This window comes from Phyllostomus discolor, chromosome 12 (assembly GCF_004126475.2).
Source record: "Phyllostomus discolor isolate MPI-MPIP mPhyDis1 chromosome 12, mPhyDis1.pri.v3, whole genome shotgun sequence".
In the NCBI taxonomy this organism is placed as follows: Eukaryota; Metazoa; Chordata; class Mammalia; order Chiroptera; family Phyllostomidae; genus Phyllostomus; species Phyllostomus discolor.
This window is the reverse complement of record NC_040914.2, coordinates 30,388,678-30,402,951: the sequence shown is the minus strand read 5'-3', so window position 1 is coordinate 30,402,951 and position 14,274 is coordinate 30,388,678. Positions and strand designations below refer to the sequence as shown.

The 14,274-nt window shown below is 47.0% G+C and overlaps 1 long non-coding RNA gene and 1 pseudogene across 2 annotated transcripts; both read right to left on the bottom strand.

Annotated features, from left to right (window-relative positions):
* Positions 1–1,899: 1,899 nt before the first annotated feature.
* Positions 1,900–6,782, bottom strand: LOC118497794 (annotated as a pseudogene).
* Positions 6,783–7,760: 978 nt separating this feature from the next.
* Positions 7,761–13,575, bottom strand: LOC118497803. Of its 2 annotated transcripts, XR_004900328.1 has the most exons (4): positions 12,053–13,575; positions 10,981–11,745; positions 9,497–9,582; positions 7,761–7,799 (listed from the first exon to the last, which is right to left on the bottom strand). It is a non-coding gene; the product is annotated as an uncharacterized LOC118497803 (long non-coding RNA). The 2 variants fall into 2 exon arrangements; XR_004900329.1 differs by lacking the exons at positions 7,761–7,799; positions 9,497–9,582 and having other exon boundaries at positions 9,895–11,745.
* Positions 13,576–14,274: the final 699 nt, after the last annotated feature.

Genomic DNA, 14,274 nt, shown 5'->3' with positions numbered 1-14,274 from the left:
AAACTGCCTGGATGCCTGTCCCTTCCTGTCTCTTCTCAGCCTGTCCACCCTGAACCTGAAGCTGGGTGTGGCTCTGGTGGATATGTCTATTGATGAGAGAGAAGAGGAGAGGAGGGGAGGGGAGAGGGAGGGAGAGAGAGACATCAACCAGTTACCTCCCATATGCACCTTGACCCACAAGCTAGGTATGTGATCTGACCAAGGATCAAACCTGTAACCTTTTGGTGTATGGAATGATGCTTTATTCAGTTGAGCCAACACCCAGCCAGGGCTGGCTCTGGTAATTCTTCAAAGAACAACTACATTTGCCCTTTCAACTATTGTTCCCAGCCTAACCAATGGGTTCAGTTCTGCTGCCACAATATCACTCCTGAGATGCATCCCACTCAGCTTTGATGCCCACTAGTGACTCCTTTGTTATATTACCCAGCACTCAGTCCCTTCAGTTTCCCACATTGTCTCATTTACTGCACAGCTGAATGCCTGTGTCTTGTTTACTTTATTTGGAAATAATTTAAAACTTAAGCCCTGACTGGTGTGGCTCAGTGGATTGAGTGTGGGCCTGCAAACCAAACGGTTGCTGGTCTAGGGCATATGTCTGTGCTGTTTGTGGGCCAGGTCCCTGGTGGGGGGACTGCGAGAGAAGACCACACATTGATGTTTCTCTGTTTCTTTCTCCCCCTCTAAAAATAAATAAAATATTAAAAAAAAACAAAAGGCACAGAAATATTGAAAATAGTATTGATGTACCCTCATCCAGACCCACCTGTTGTTAACATTTTACCTTCTCTGCCTGCGATTTGTGTGTACTATCACTGCAAACATACACATACACACACACCTGGGTAGTGCACAAATTCCTCATTCTGCCAGTAGTGATTCTTTTGCTCACTCAAAAGTGTTGCCCAATTTCTCCATCATATAGTTACTATTTCTCCCTTTTAACTAATAACCAATATATGAGACATTTAAGATAATGCAAATACCTGCCTGCTTACCAAAATATTCCTGCTAGGGTCAGCCTCTATTAATGACTCTTGCTTGAATCAGTCCCTACCCTTGATGGTTGCAAAGTGTCAATTATCCAGTGTCAGCTTTCTGCCCATTTGCTGAGTCCTTGGCACTCTGCTTCAAGCTAGCACCCTCCCTTCTCTCCATTTATTTGTCACTATTATCAGATGGACTCATGGATTCCTGTTTTCTCAAATGGTTGATAACTGACTGCTATCAGTGATTTTGGTGCTTAAGTTGTCCAAGGTGAGGTCAGTAAGAGTCTTAGAGGAAGTCTCCATCTGGTGGCATAACTCTGATATACCTCTGATGTATTTATTTTTAGTGTAAGATGTTCCAAGCTCATCTTTCTGCTTCCCTCAGCTCTGAAATCAGTCATTTCTCCAGTTATAAAGAACTCATTCCCTTGAGTAGGGGATGGCATTAGGGACCAAATCTGAGTGCCAGGTGTGCTCCTTTCTATTAGGGTGTCTTCTACAGAGCTAGGAAATAAAGGCGTATATATGGACATATATAGGTACACAAAAGTGTGTGTGCACATATACATACATACATTTCCAATTTATAACATCCCCATAGTTTCATGTCTAATAGTGGATTGAGCACAGCCTGTGAACCAAAGGGTCACTGGTTCGATTCCCAGCCAAGACACATGCCTGGGTTGTGGGCCAGGTCGCCAGTAGGGGGTGTGTGGGAGGCACCCACACATTGATGTTTCTCTCCCTTTCTCCTCCCCTTCCCCTCTTTCTCTAAAAAAAACCAAACTATCATGTAGTTTCTACAAAACTGAGACCTACAAAATCAACATAAAATTTTGCTGAATCCTAAAATACCTCTAAAACAGTTTCAGAATTGCTTTTCTCAAGCTACTACAAAAAGAAAAACCTAATGAAAAGGCTTAATTTATTGCAAAATAATGCAGACAACTAACTTAAAACCTGTTTATAGTACACTGATACTTTGTCATATAGAATTCAAATCTGTATGACTGGTTGCTGTGTACCTTGATCAAACAATGTACACATAGATCAGAAAACTTTATACTGAGACAGTTGAGTGTGCACGGTGCGTCCATACAGATGCCACTCACTTTTGTGGAGCCCTCGGCCATATGGATTTTAGGGAGTATCACTGTCTATCTGTTCCATTCTTAAGAACTTCTCCCTACTCAAGAATGTTATGTGTAATAATGATAAATTCTCACTGCACTTGATTCTTTTATATGAAAGGCATTTGTTGGGTTTCTCACTACTTTTTCAAATCTCAAGTTTGGAATCTGGTGAATCCTTAAGACGGAAGACCCGAACAAATCCTCATTACCCCACTTCTCTCTTCTGTGGGTTCTATAATGTAGTGTTAATGGTTACTCATGGATAAAGAATCTCAACAATAATTATCTCATTTTCTCTACTGTTAGGATGAATTGAGGACTTTAGTGTGTGTGAAGGCATCTATACAAATATTTGTCACCTTGTTCATTAGAATGATTGGGTCAAGTGTTGGAAGGGATGAACTATGGCTTAAGGCTCCCTATGCCCCAGCTCATATAGAGTGCCTCTACTCAGTATGAGTTCTCTGGTGCTTAGTCAGGGAAGAGCTGTGTGTGAAGGCCTTTCCACAGTCCCTGCAGTCATATGGCTTCTCACTAGTATGGATCCTCTAGTGCTGAGTGAAGTGAGTGCTTTGCTTGAAGGGTTTCCTGCAATCTGGACACTCATATGGCTTTTCCCCAGTGTGTGTCCTCACATGTTGGCTTAGTGATGAACTGTGACTGAAGGACTTCCCACTCATTACATGCATATGGCTTTTCCTTGGTGTGGATTCTCTGGTGCTCTATAAGAGACCTCTGGCTGAAGGCCCTGCCACACTCAGTACACTCATAGGGCTTCTCCCCAGTGTGGATTCACTGGTGCTTCGTTAGGGATGAGCTGTCGCTGAAAGCCCTCCCACAGTCACTGCACACGTAAGGTTTCTCCCCTGTGTATATCCTCTGATGTTGACTTAGGTGTGTGCTCTGCCAGAAGGCCTTGCCACACTGCCTGCACTCACAGGGCTTCTCTCCTGTGTGGGTCCGTTCATGCTGGCTTAGGGATGAGCTGTGGCTGAAGGTTTTTCCACACTCGTTTCACCCATAGGGCTTCTCCCCAGTGTGAATCCTCTGATGCTCAGTCAGGAGTGTGCTCTGGCTGAAGGCTTTCCCACACTCATTGCATTCATAGGGCTTCTCTCCTGTGTGTGTCCTCTGATGCTGAATCAGTGGTGTGATCTGGGTAAAGGCTTTTCCACACTCATGACACTCAAAGGGCTTCTCCCCAGTATGGATTTGCTGGTAACTGTTTAGAGAAGAGCTGTTGGCTGAAGGCCCTGCTACAGTCACTGCACTCATATGGTTTCTCTCCTGTGTGTATTCTCTGATGTTGACTGAGATGTGTGCTCTGCTGGAATGTCTTTCCACACTGACTGCACTCACAGGGCTTCTTGCCTGTATGAGGCCACTTGTGTTTGTTAAATGAAGACCTAAAACTAAGGGACTTCCCACTTTCTCTGGACTTGAAGGGCTTCTCAGCTGTGTGAGTTCTGTGGTGCTGGATGTATAGCACAGTCTGATTGTAGGTCCTGCCACACTGCATACACATACAAGGTTTCTCACCAGTGTGGATTCTCTGTTGTTTGGTAAGTGCCAAGCTGTTTTGGATGCCTTTTCTACAATCATGACATTTTAAGGTCTCTTTCCTGTGTATGTTCAGTATTCAATGAGTGCAGAGCTGTGATGAAAGTACTTTCCACATTCCTGACATCTGTAGGGCTTGTCTGTTGCATAGGTTTTCTGTTGCACATTTAACATTGAGTCTGTATTCTCCCTTTTTCTGTGCATTCCCCATGTGTGGGAGCTTCATCTTTTAGGACTAATGTGTTTAGTTGGGAGATCAGGGCTTAGACTTAAGTTTTACCCAGCTGTGCTTCTGAATGGATGTTTTCACAGGCATGAATGCAACCTGAAACACAGTACCATTGAGACTCTCACAACTCTGTTCCTAGTGGCCCTCAGTGTCTTCACCTTTACAGCCCTGCAGACCGTCCCACAGGAACATTTCTACCAGGACATTATTGGATAGATCCTCAGAGATATCTTGTTTTGCAGGTGAACATTTGAGTTTTGATCTACTTTCTAAGTCCAAAAAGAAACAACAAAAATGGAATTGTTCCTCAATCCTTTTTTGGAGAAAAATTGTCTGGATAGGTGGATGGAGAATTAAACCACTTGAATCCAAAACATAAGTGGCTTTGACCATTTAACCATATGGTTTTGTAAACCAGAGGAGGAACAGAAGAGGGAAGAAAAGTTCAGAGACAGTGGAGTGGAGTTGGTATAAGGGGTACAGATGGAATTGGCAAGGGGAGCATAGAGAATTGGGGCTGAAGAAGATGCAGAAGCAAGAGTGAGCCTTCAGGGAAAATGTCATCAGATGCCCAGGTTGGGAAGGAGCAGAGTGATGGTAAGGCCCTGGATAACACAGTGTCTACCACACCAGTGGTGATGGAGGAAAAGCCACTATGTGGAAAGGACCACCTAGCCCTCCCATTGCTCAGAAATAGCCTCTTCTTGGAGACCCCTCACTGTTGTACTGCCTCACCCCAGATATAAAGAAACCCATCAGCTCCCCAGACTGAAATCTGCTGAAAAGTCCGTCACTAGGAAGATCAATACATGACTGTGGTATGTTAGAGCCCTTTCAGCTAGTTTATTCTGTGTATCTTGTAACTGGAAGGATCCTGCCAGCACAACCTTTGTCTGCCTTACTTCACCACTGTTCCCTTACCCACAACAGGAGTCAACAGACATGCTGAATAATAAACAATTGCAGTCCCTCTCCTTCCTGGCAGGATGACCTTTCTGCCCTGGTATCCAGGCTCCCCTCTGACACTATACTGGCCTAAAGCTGTGATGTGGGCACCTTTCCCATTTACACCACACTTTAATGAAAAGTTAACAGGGAAAAAAAGTCAAAAGCAGAAGATTGCCCCCAATAGATGTTCATATTGTTATGTCTGGAACCAGTGAGTATGCGGTCACCTTACATGTGAATGAGAGATTAAGACTGTTGATCACCTGTGACTACACTAAATTTTTGGGATATTGCCATGTAACCACAGGGTTCTTAAATGTGAAAGGAGCAGGAGAGTCAGGGTCAGGGTGGCCTGCTGTGTAAAAACCTGTCCAGCCAAGGCTGACACTGAAGATGGACAAGGCCATGTGTCCAGGAATGTGGGAGCCTTGAGAGGCTGGAGAATGTATCAATATGGATTCTCTCCAGACCTTCCAGAAGGAATGCTGGCCTGCCAACATCTTGAATGCAGCTCAATCAGACAGTTTGGACTTTTGTCCTCTAGAACTGTAAGATCTTTTGTGTTGCTTCAAGTACTACATTTGTGGTAATTTGGTACAGCAGCAATAGGAGGCTAATACACTGGATGAAGGTTTGTTATTATTTCAGAAGGGGAGACCCTGCAGTGACCTTCCTCTTAGGAGGAAGGATCTGTCATCGCACACACTGTCCAACTTTCCTGGGCACTGGCCTTGGGCTCCTGCTTACATAAGGTCATGGCCTGACACCAGTGGGAACTGCCTGCCCAAGGGCCAGGACATACCCACTTCTTACAGAGGTGCCTGCCGGTCTCAGGAGCTGGACAGCAGGTATGAAGAGCAGGACCACCTAGCCAATCTACAGGCATAAGAGCCAGGCCTAGAGCCATGACACACAGATGCCTGAGTCAGAAGTGAACCTCTGGTTTAAAGCACTGAGGATGAAATGTCTGTTACTTCAGTAAGAGATCTGCAACCCCCCCCAGTGCACCTGCACCTGCTCTTTCCTCCACCTGGAATCTGTTCTCCCAAATCATTTCATGGAGGCCCCTGTTCTTATGGTTCAGGTTTCAGCTCCCATGTCACCTCCTTCGATAGGCAAACTCTCATCTCTCTGCTCAAGTCCTCCCCCCCAATTCTAGTCTCCACCTCCTCATCTACTTTCACTTCTCAGCATTCATCATAATCTGTCACCATCCTATTCACTGTTGTTATTATATTTTTAGTTATATATTGTGTGCCCCTCTCCCTCACCAAGGATGCAAATTCAGGGAAGACAGGAATTTGGTTACTCACGAGAGAATGGTAGTTGGTGAATGTTCACTGACAGGTGAGTAGTCAGTTTTCTCTGAAGAATCCGAGATCAGGTATGGAGGAAGACCTGTACGTATGGGTGAGTGTGGTCCTCTCTGCCCTGCACACTGTCACCTCACACCTTGTGGAATCTCCTCACCCACAGGCTATGGCTTTGCCTCCTGCTCCAGCAGGGACATGAGGGGGGCCTTTAGGAGCCAATGTTCTGCTCAGGGGGAAACCCAGGATATTAGCAATTGTATCCTAGGGCTCTTCCAATGTTTTGCCCACTGCACCCTCAGCCTTCTAGGACCAAAGTAGCTGAGAACACAGAGAGACCACAGTTATTGTGGTAACAGCTCCCACTATCAGTCCTGGACCCCAAATCTGGTTCCAGGGTAGACATGTGACCAGATCTGGCCACCCAGTGGAAAGTCTGTTATAGGGAACCGATCAGCGTGGCATGGGACATGTAGCCCAGCATTGATCCAGAAAACCAATCGAATGCCAGGTGGCACACAGGAGCCAGATGTGCAGATCAGCTTTCTCATGGGGAACAGGCATGCACAGTACCTAGGCTGCTATGAGACTTGCTTTTGCTAAAACTCCCTCACCCTGAGTTGAAACTGCAGATGTTTAATGTATATTTCTGAAGCAGCTCCCTAAAGTCTGTGCTAAGACATTCCAAGGACAAAATGGAACCAAGTCAATAATTTTTATCATTCCCTTGCAATTGCAACATTTTTTTCTCTTTTTTTTTTGTTATCTGTAAGAAGTAATCACTTAACGTAAATCTAAGAATAATTAATGAGAACCTTCTTTGATGTAATATGACTGGAAAGCAATAAAAGCTTGTCCATGCAAGGGTTGAGGTGTTCTCCCCTTGAGAGAGTAGCCAAAGCACTCTCTCTCTCAGAGAGTATCCATGCCGTCCCTTTCTCTCCACAGGACTTCTGCAGTCTGTGTGAATTTCTTTACGGCATCTACAACACACAGATTCTGGTAGGCTGGAGTCTGCATCAGTCTGCTCCCTCCCCTGCACCCTGGCAACAATGACCTGTGTGGAGGGGATGTGGCTGCTGAAACAAGACAACCCAGGAGCCTTTGAGGTGCACCTAGGACACAGTCTTTTCTGCTGGTCTTGAATCCTGGTAGCTGTTATGTCATCTTCAGAGGGCACACTGGCGAATGGTGGGAGAAAGAGATGCAGAGGGAGAAGGTGGGGAAGAAGGGGGCTCCTGAAACCACGAAAGGAACACCCAGGTCTGGCCTGGGATTCTGAAGTTTTGGGATGCAGTATGTCTCCTACATGAGATGTCTTGCCTCTGGCATTTTTAGATGAGATCTGTAAATAGCAGCCAAAACATCCTCATTGATAGTCCCTAAACCAAGAATAGCCTAGTCACTAAGGTCCACAATGCATCCAAAAAAGCTGCTTTTAATGCCAGACTACCCCACTTCTAACCCCAGAAAATGAGAGTCCATACTAGGGTGTGGCCTTACCCATGAAGACTAGGAGCCCAAAGGTCTCCAGCATCACATCACGGTACGGGGTCCTCTGAGCAGGTGTCAGCTATCCTCACTCCTCCTGGGTGAAGTCCATGACCACATCCTCAAAGGTCACTTGCTCCTGGAACATCACACAGGAGTTTCCTCAGCCACAGTGAACCTGGCATTTGGTGTTGTGGGAATAGCAGGTGAACTCGGATATGTCCAATTTAGGTGGGTAGAGATTCTCTCAAGTCTGAGGATTTGGGTCAGGTTTTTAGGTGGGATCTGGGGTCTGAGCAGTAGGGGAAGGCAGCAGCTGAAAACTGTTAGGTTGGAATTCTGCCTCATGCTTGTGGTCAAAACAACCTGACATGTCCAAGATATATGCACAATGAATAAAATAGAGCCTTTGATAAAACAAATTTTAAAAATCTTTAAATTTTTAAAATTTAAAGATGGATGGAGATTTTTGTAGTCATGACACCATGATACTCCCATTCACCTTTATGTTTTGCAAAACAAACTACCGCAAAGTTAATGTATTAAAACAGCACCCATTTATCATCTCATCATCCTGTAGGTCAGAATCGAGCACAGCATGGGTGGGTTCTCTGCTCAGGTCCCAGGGGGCTAATATCAAGACATCAGTCAGAATGTGTTTTATCCAGGCACTCTAGGGGAAAATATGCTCTCAGAGCCATTTTGTTGACAGAAACAGTTCCTCAGGTTATAGGACTGAAGTCAAGCTAGCTGTTGGGTGGGGCCTTGGGGGATGACTTGCTTCTGTGCCTTGGTTTCCTCCTCATGGGGCTGATATAGGGGTTGATTAGTGCCACATGTGTCTAGTATTGACCACAGAGTTCAGAATGTTCATTGTTCCACCCATTTGTTGATTGCCTACTCTACATATAGTGTTTGCTGGGCCTTTGCAAATGGAAAAAATGGCTAGAATTACTTCCCAGGCCCCCGGCATCTGCTCTAGGAGACCTTGTCCTCAGTCTTCCTGCTATGTATGTGCCTGCCTTTTGTGAAAAGTGCTTGTTGTGGTCCCATTCAAGCCCTTTGTTCATGCTATTCCTTCTGCTTGGAACATTCTTTGTGTGAGCTGCCACCTCACTCCCTCCCCTTCCTTGGGCTTCTTCTTCACAGAGGCCTCCCAGGTTCCTCTAGTTCACAGGTGGCAAACACAATGCCCACCAGCCAAATCCAGCCCTTCACCTTGTTTTATCCAGCCTGGCACCTTGTTTCTACCCAGTGGCAGCACTGATCTCTCGCTTAACTGTTAAGGAGTAGTTACATTTATACAGTCCCAACATTACATTCAGCCTTTTGAAGGCAAAACTCGAGGCTGATGTGGCCCCCTCATTTTCATGTGGGTGAAAATGAGTTTGAAACCCCTGTTGTAGTTAATGCCTGTTACACAAGCCCTTCCTCTTCTGGGCCTCATTTTCTGTATAACTTCACATGTTTTACATTGCTCCAGAGGGTTGTGAGTCCCTCAGAGACAGAGATTTCTGCTCCCTTCTCTGTTCCTGCACCTGCAACTCCTGAAATGGTGCCTGGACCTCAGCTGGTGCTCACCACACATCTGCCTAGTGATGAAGAGAGTGAGCTGGCCCATCAGTGGGATGGATGATCAATGACAGCCAGGCAGAAGGGGCAGGCTAGGGAATCACCAGGTCCTCAGAGTAAGATCTGAAGGAGGACACAGAGTTGGCTAAAGGACATTCCTGGCAGGGGGCAGAGTGAGGACAAAGGCTCTGAGGCCACTTGAGCCTGGTGGGAACCACAGGCCAGAGCCTGGGAGGCCCATCCTGACAGTGGTGGTGTACTCACCAGCAACCCCACATCCAGGAACCCAGCAGTCATTCCCTCCTCCTCTGGTCTCTTGCAGGAACAGCCGGCTTTTTCTGCAGGCAGTTCTGGGGGGAAATGGGGTGTGAGACAGTGAATAGGTATCTGTGGTGACCAGAGGTCCCAAGCATCAGAACCCCTACCTGGAGGTAGAAGGAGCTGCTGCTGTCAGAGCCTGGAGCCCAGCACCCAGCCAAACCCAACAGCAGTGTCCCTCAGCTTGGCATTTCCCAAGTGCCTGCTGTGAGCCAGGGCTGCTCTTAGCGCTATTGAAGAATGACCTCAGATTTACCTGTGCTATTCCAGACAGAAAAACTGAGAACCAGGGTGGGCAATGGGGACATCCCTGGTTACTCAGATGATTTCCAGGGTGGTGAGTATTTCTGTTGTCATGACAGGGAACCAGACAGTTTGGGTTCCCTGGACACTGCTTGCTGTGGCTGTTTCCTTCTCTCTTAAAATAAGGGTGGTGACCTGAGATAGAGATTACCAGAACTGCAGTGGAAAAAAGGGCCCTGGCTGGGTGGCTTAGTTGGTTGGAGTGTGTTCCCATGTACCAAACCCTGTGGGTTCAATCCCTGGTCAGGGCCTGTATTGGATATACCCTATCGACGTTTCTCTCTCACATCGATGTCTCTCTCCCAGCTGCCCTTACTGTCTCTGTAAACTCAATAAATATACTCTCGAATGAGATTTAAAAATATTTTAAAAAATTGTCTGATCATGGAGCACAGGTGCAGTTTACACGTGACAGCAAGTGCTGCTGGGAGGGAAACCTCCCATTTCAGTGGGCAGCTGTTTAACATCTAAGATTTCCATACTCCACATTACATGTTCCTGGTGGTATACAAGCTCGAGGCTGTCTGATTGCCCAAAATGAAACTCAGGCCCAAGGTAGGATGCCTTTCCCCTGTCACCGCTACTGCATCTTCCTTTGATGACCCTGACTATGTATCCCAATTCTGCCTCTTTCCGTTTGTGCCGTGTTGTCCTTACTGCAGTATTCAAGGTATGAGTTTTCTCTGTCCAGAGGCTGGTGGGCATAGAACAGGGCCTGGCACCCAGGACACGTGAGTACATGTTTGATGAATTAATAAAGAAGAATGGATGATGCCTGGCCTGCACTCAGTGCTCAGTGTTTCAGATAAAGAGTCTGTTTTCTGGGTCCCAGATGACTGGGATTAAAATCTTGTATTTTTGTTCTCCCATGTTCACCCTTTTGGGACAGAAAGACCCTAGGGAAGGTGAGGCTGCATTTGACTCAGGTCTTCCTGACCTTGAATTCCGACGGTCCTTCTGAGTAGGGGCTGATGCAGGTCAGCCTGGCTCTCAGATTGCTCCCCAGAGAGCCGGAGAGCCGGGAGCCAGGGCCCTGTCTCAGGACAACATCCATCTTGTACCTTGGGAATCCCCTTACTGCACACCAACCACTAGACCCGGTCCCTGCCGCCCTGGAAGCCAGCCACCTGTGGCGCAAAGTAACAAAGAGGAACATGACAGAATATTGTGTCATTGAGTAGACACCACGGGCACAGCTCCAAGAAGGACGCTGGACCTCCACACAGCACCCCTCTCTACGTTCTGGTTTATGGAACCAGGTCTGCAGTTTCCACTGACCAGGAATGAGCCTGTGCACACTGGCCAAGAGGTACACCTCCCCGAGGGTTGAATGCTCACATCGGTTACTCCAGGCTTGCCCCGCTCCCGTCCAGAACTCTGGAAATGCAGCAGGTTCGGAATTCGAGAACTGCCTCACAAACTCCAGCCCGTTCAACTGTTTCGCCCTGATCCAGAACCATTGGCCGTTACACCTCCGCACGGAGGCCAAGGCCACCAGCCAACGCAGCGCAAACTACATCACCCAGAAAGAGTCTCACGCACTTCCAGCTGTTGCCTCCAGCGCTGCGCCAAGGGCGTGGTGTAAGCTGTTAAACTGGGCTCAGAGCTCTGGACCGCCAGCCACTCCGTCAGGGTCCCACAATAAGCCTGACTCTGAGCACCCTCTCCTCCAATAGTTGGTTGAAGGCACATCTGCCGTTTGTCGGGACTGCCCCTGCACTGGCGCGCAGGTACTACTACTCCCAGAGGGCCACTCGTCGTGTTCCGGGCACTGCTTTCCCACGCCTCGGAGTATAAGAGATTGAAGTTCGATTCCTGGTGTGTGTACTTATTGCCCCTTGTGAGTATTCACTGCTGCCCACTGTCGCCATGGCGGTCCTTGTGGTCGTCACCTAAACGTGGCGGTGGGCAGAGAGATAAACAAAAGTAGGGGGATAATAAAGGGAGCTACTGAGAGAAGTGATGGGAAATTTCGATTGTTCCCTGGGTTTCACTCCTGGAAATGGAAGAAAAACGGATCTGGGTCCATCCGGACACCTCATTACGCTCCCAATTACAGAGACTCCAGGACAGTAACATAACATTTAGGTTTATGTCTTTGTTGAATATAGAAGGTACATCGCGACATTTATTTTCATTTGCTCCTAGGACTATGTATTTGTGAAAGTGGCTTGTGTGAAATTCACGCTCAATACTTACGACCCACTGAGGCCCCCACTCCCGGCCTCCTCGGTGTAGCTTGTCCTGCTGGGAGTTGCATTCCGTGAGTTGCATTCCGCAGCTCCGTGAGTACAGAGTCAGAGCCTGACACAATGAACTACTACTCTCAGAAAGCTTCAACTTCTACGAGTCGCGAATTAATGGATCCGCACCTTGCGTCCAGTTCTCTGGAGGGGCGCTGGAACTCACCGAGTAGTAGTACCAGGGGTCGGAAATCGTCACTTAGTGAACATAGTATAAACAAGATTTTGTATAACTTCCTGATTTCTCAAGCCCAGGTTTTCCGGACTCTGCGGAGTCGCTAGATCGCAATTCCAGCTCAACGATAGCCTCTGGAAACGATAAAGATGAGAGCAGCCTAAGGTTGGCCGGGGAGCCTGCCCTACTACTCCCAGAAGTCCCGTTCCACGGAAATCTGGGGCCGCCCTCTGTTTCCTCCTTCAGGAGAGCCGTCTTTGAGAGGTAGTACGGGGCTCTAAGCACCTGACTGTGCTACCTCATGGGCAAGGTTAGTCTAACCACGATTTCCTACAACTGCGGGAATTCTCAAAACCTAGGTATCTTGGACTTTGCTGAGCCTCCCACCGCCCTTTTCCAGAGGTTGGAACGCCCGCCCAACGGTAGCCTCCCGGAAATAAAGAAAAAGCCTTCGAAGCATGGCTTACACCGAGCGGGGGAACCTGAACTTGAATTCCTAGGAAGCGTTGCTCCGAGGTGGGTTGGTTTGTCTGTGGCTGTCCACTGCCTCCTTACGCTGGGAGGGCTCAGCCTTTTCATAGTAGGAGGCACAGGTGTCCATGTTCACCATCTCTGGTGAACAAGGTTAGTGTAATCATGATTTTCTGTAACTCCTATATTTTTCAACCCAGGCTTCCTGGACTCTGCTAAGCTGTCCACCTGCACCCTTCTGCAGGTTCAGACGCCTACTCAAATGTAGCCTCTGGGAATTATATATAGAGAGAGGTGTCTCTGGGAGCTTTCATCCTGCCTGAGAGGCTGGACTGCAAGTCTGGAAGGCCCTGTCCCTGACATGGGCCTGGTAGTGCTGGCCCCCTGATTGGGCACCTCCACTGCTACGCTCCTGGGAAATGCAGTTGGCCTCAATAGTAAGGATAATGATATCTCAAAAATTGACCTGTTAACCTACTGAATCCTAAAATACCTTTTAAATAGTTTCAGAATTGCTTTTCTCAAACTACAAGAAAAACAACCTAAAGAAAAGATTTCAGGATGGATTCCCTAACCACCACCACCCTGCCTCACAAACAGTAACAGACACACAGACACATAGCCAGATGTTTCCACTCATTCTCAGAGAAAGCTGGGTTGACTCAGTCATTAGTGGCAATGAGTGTGCGCTGAGGGTCTCAACTACTAACCAAAGGTGCAGGCACCTGAAACCCATATAATTTTATTTACCAGTGTCACCGGAATAGATTCAATTAAAAAACCCAATATAGCCCCGGGGCTGGTGTGGCTCAGTGGTTGAGTGCCAGCCTGTGAATCAAAGGGTCCCTAGTTTCTATTCCTAGTCAGGATACATGCCTGGGTTGCAGGCCAGGTCCCCAGTAGGGGGCGCATGAGAGGCAACTGCACATTGATTTTTCTCTCTCCCTTCCCCTAAAAATAAAATCTTAAAAAAAAAAAAAAGAACCCAATAGAAAACAAACGTGCAGAGAAATGAACCATTGATAAAAATGCAGAAAGGGGTGGCACCAAGAGTGTGTTCTAGGTCTTACCACTGGACTTTGGAAAGCTGAAAAATGTAGAAACAATGGTACTCTGAGCCAGGACTCAAAAAGGAGGTACCTGGAGGGCAAGGGACAGTCCCAGGTGAGCTGACACAAGGAATGGGCAGAGTTCATGGGGTAGGGAAATGTAAATCACATACATGGAAACCTGGTATTTCATGGGAAGAAATGCTTAAATACCCTATTATAAACTGAATTTCAACTTCCTTATCCCCAACCTATGTTGAAGCCCTATACCCAATATGACTGTATTTGGAAATAGAGACTTTATGGAGGTAAAGTCAAATGAAGCCATAAATATGGGGCGCTAATCCCACAGGTGGAGTTCTCTGTACTTTCAGACCTCTGTCCAGAGTGATGGTCCTTAAATCAAGAAGCAAATAATGATTGTTGTACTACAAAGTCTCTGGAAAGGGTTACTTGAAGATAAATCATGCATCACTATGCAAA